Source organism: Limulus polyphemus, unplaced genomic scaffold (assembly GCF_000517525.1).
Source record: "Limulus polyphemus unplaced genomic scaffold, Limulus_polyphemus-2.1.2 Scaffold95, whole genome shotgun sequence".
NCBI lineage: Eukaryota > Metazoa > Arthropoda > Merostomata > Xiphosura > Limulidae > Limulus > Limulus polyphemus.
In genome coordinates, this window is record NW_013665705.1 from 134,982 (window position 1) to 139,210 (window position 4,229).

The window sequence follows — 4,229 nt, forward strand, 5'->3', positions numbered from 1 at the left end:
GCTTAATTACAAACAAACAAACAAGCTAAAATTACCTCTATAATATCATAAAGCAGACATTAAACACATTGAATAGCTTTAAATCTTTTTATTTATCTTTTTTCTTATAATCACTAGGCCTTCTGTATATCTTTTTATCTTACTATTTATAATGAAATGCTGTATCGGAATAATTGAAAATGTTACGCAGTTATTGGCATAGCAACAGTACGTGCCAACCGTTAATATTGCCATATTTACTCTACGTAAGTACATTCCGTTGTTTTTATACGAAACAAATCTGAAGGCTTGTAGAACGATCAATTTTATATTTTGATATATAACAACTAGATATGTGAAACGTTGAAAAAAAAAAGCAATAAAATAATGAAAATTAAATTTATAGCTACAGAACGAAAACGTTACTTTCGTGATGTAGAATTTGAATTATCGTTTCAGTCACGGGACTTAACCAATCTTTCTACCTGTTGCAGTAACTTTAATCAATCCATTTTGACATTACTTTCTGCAGTTAAACCACGTTTCAAAACGTTCTGTTTTTTTTTTCAGCTTCAGTTCATAAAGCCATAATTTAACCTGTGAATATTCTTCTTATGAGCATCGGTTAATGAGCGGGTAATCGGAATTACCAACAGTCTTTTTTTTTTTTTTACATTTAACTCCAGGTTATGTAAAACATATTGTGTTCTGACTCTTTTGAAAATTAATTGTGCTACTAAAAACACACCTCCCTATTATTTTATCTCCCGGTGGGACAGCGATAAGCCTACGGATTTACAACGTTAAAATACGGGGTTGGATTCCCCGCGGTGAACATAGTAGATAGCCCAGTGTGACTTTGTTCTAAAACAACCAAACCAAACCCTATTATTTTTGAGTTATTGATTAGACAACTGAAAGAAGATTCGGCAAGGAAAGTATTTGAAAGTTACTAATTTTAAAGTTACTAAAATCTAATATTTTAGATTCATTACAGTATGTTTGTATACCTTATGTTCAACTTCATGAGGAAATGACAGTTACATTCTATTCAAAAAGGCAAGCATGTGAAAAAAACAAATAAAGTGTTATTTATTTCAAAGAAGAAGAGCCCAGAAATCTTATTATTATTGTGGGAAATGCATGGTGTTGAAAATATTAATATCACTTGGGTTGGCTGGTTTAGGGAAATGCATGGTGTTGAAAATATTAGTATCACTTTCCGCTGTTTACCCTCTTAGTAAATGTAAAAAGTGAAGTCGTGCTCAATCATTTGACGTCTTGATATATAATAACCACAACGTGTATCTAATATATAAAACTAAGTTTGTGTCTGTCTGTTCGCATATTTCATCCATCTGTTCCTTATACGTTTCCACATTTCTTGATCAATCAGCACAACTTGACACAGTGATACAGGATGACACGAGGAAGGTCATGAGACGGTTTGACCCCCATCTAATTTCATATTGATAAAATTCTTGAAAACAGTATGTCTTTCTTTCCAGTATTGATACCTTTATGTATTTTTATTGCGTTTGAATATTCAAAGAAAAGGTTTAAATCGCTGTAAGATTGTTTTTGTTTGTTTGTTTGTTTTTTAATTTCGCGCAATGCTACACGAAGGTTATCTGCGCTAGCCGTCCCTAATTTAGCAGTGTAAGACTAGAGGGAAGGCAGCTAGTTATCACCACCGCCGCTACTCTTTTACCAATGAATAGTGGGATTGGCTGTCACATTATAACACCCCACGGCTGAAAGGGCGAGCATGTATAGTGGGACGGGAATTCGAACCCGCAACCTTCAGATTGCGAGTCAAGCGACCCTAACCACCTGGCCATGCCGGGCCAAAAAATAGATACTTTTCTTTGATTATAAGGATTAACAGTAAGTAAAGAGTGTTTCTGGAATATCTGATTTTAACCGACATTTAAAATCAATCATTTTCAAATTTAATTTTACTATTGCTAAAATTACCTCCATAATATTAAAAAGCAGATTTTAATTTTACTATTGCTAAAATTACCTAGCCCCCCAGTGGCATGTCTGCGGACTTACAACGCTAGAACGCCCCCACGGCTGAAAGGGCGAACATGTTCGGTGTGACGGGGATTCGAACCCGCGACCCTCAGGTTGCGAGTCGAGCGCCTTAACCACCTGGCCATGCCGGGCCTCGCCGTAAGAAAAAATAAGTTCTGTGATTAACGATCTTCTTCTTTTGTATGGGGGTTAGGGTGTTCGACTCGCAAGCTGAGGGTCACGGGTTCGAAACCCCGTCACACTAACCATGCTCGCCCTTTCAGCCGTGGGGGCGTTATAATGTGACGGTCAATCCCGCTATTCGTTGGTAAAATAGTAGCCCAGGAGTTGGCGGTGGGTGGTGATGAGTAGCTGCCTTCCCTCTAGTCTTACACTGCTAAATTAGGGACGGCTAGTGCAGATAGCCCTCGTATAGCTTTGCGCGAAAATTCAAAACAAATCAAATCAAACAAAATCTTCTGTATGGCAAAAAATTGGCCAAGTTACTCTTTTTATACTCTTACAGAAACCTTAACATTACGTTTTCAGATGTTATGACGTTGTAGCTGAATTTGTTTATAATTAAAAACATTTTTGGCAGAGTATAAGAAATATATTACGTATTATTCGAAACGTATGTAAAACATATTAGTTGCGTATGTAAAACGTATTACAGACAGCGTACGAAAAATAAATGAGTGTTATTGGCAGCGTATACAAAATAGATTAGTATTACACTACAAGCAACACTAATTTCTAAACTGTCCCATAGAACCATCAGTATGAGTGTTCTTAGAAATAGAACTTTATTGCAACAAATCTAGCGATGACCACTGAAAAATATTTGTTTCAAAATATCGTGCTAAAGTACATAAGGGATATCAACGTATAGCCGTCTCCAATTTTGAACTGATAAGCTAGAGAATTGATTGGCAGATAGTTAGGTTAACACCATCCACGTCAAGTACTTTGCTACTCTTGTCTGATCGAATAGTGGAATTTGACTGTCACTCTTATAGCGCACTCACGGCCCCCAAATGTAGAGCGTTTTTTTTTTTGTGTGGCAACAGGTCCCGAACCACGAATCCTCAGATTCACAGTTCGGAGATGCTAACTAATAAGCCACGCTCGGCAACAGGGCGCGAATCGCGGATTCTCGAATTCACAGTCCGAACGTTCTAACTAATAGGTCTCGCTCGGCTCGTGCTAGATTATATTGCTTCGGCATTAAAGCATTTAAGTCAGACGTAATACGTTATTCTAGGAAATATTTCAGCAAAAACGCAACGTATCAATATCTTCCTACAACACGTTAAATAATTTTTCAAATCAAAAACATAAATGTAATAATGGAACAAAAACACGCGACGAAATCCATTAAAAGATTGGGACTATTCAATAACGTTTCCTAATATTTACTATGAAAACCATATCGCAAATAGCAACGTAACATTTGTGTGACATCTCATTAGATGAGAAATACGTAACGATGACACTTATTGAAGTACAAGTAACATGGGTGAGACCAGCATATGTACAGTGTTCCCACTTATTTTAAGTCGCAACGGCTGAAATCCAACAGGTTAACAAATCTTTACTGAATGGAATCTTCCTTTTTATTTACAACATAATATCATTACGCAATTTACAAATAGTTTCTTGTAATGTTAATTTCAAGTACACATAAGTCAGGATGACATATACTGGAGGGTTTTACCGTATATTTGTGTGCCACCACGAAAATATTTTCATCCTGAAAGTGACATAGCGTATAAAATATGTACTACACAATGTCTTTCTTTTACTTGAGAAAATACGTTATTTTCAGCTTTAGAAGAGGACAGATAATATTGTATTTAAGGGCTCACCAATTAATATCATTTTACAAGGACAGAATGGAGCTAAAAACATACGGGAAGTGATTAATATCTGTTGCAACCTTTAGAAAGAAAAACTGATTTAACGTTTCTGTAGATGAAGAAAAAACTTCCTTATCGAAACGAAGAGAAAACGAAATGAGTAATCATGGCAACCATACAGGCCTTAAAATGTTGATGCTAGCGGACCATGGAATGTATAACAATCAATGGAAGCTACAGATATGGAATTCAACACATTTTTTTGCTGTTTCTAATTAACCTCAAATATACTAGTTTTGAGCCAACTAATACTAACAAATATGTAACTTGCTGTTTCTAATTAACCTCAAATATACTAGTTTTGGGCCAACT

General features: G+C 35.8%; 1 protein-coding gene across 3 annotated transcripts in view; it reads right to left on the reverse strand.

Moving 5' to 3' along the window:
* LOC106469272 (TBC1 domain family member 30-like) overlaps positions 1-4,229 on the reverse strand; it is a 178,569-nt gene that overhangs the window by 93,432 nt on the left and 80,908 nt on the right. The gene's annotated exons all lie outside the window — the stretch shown is intronic.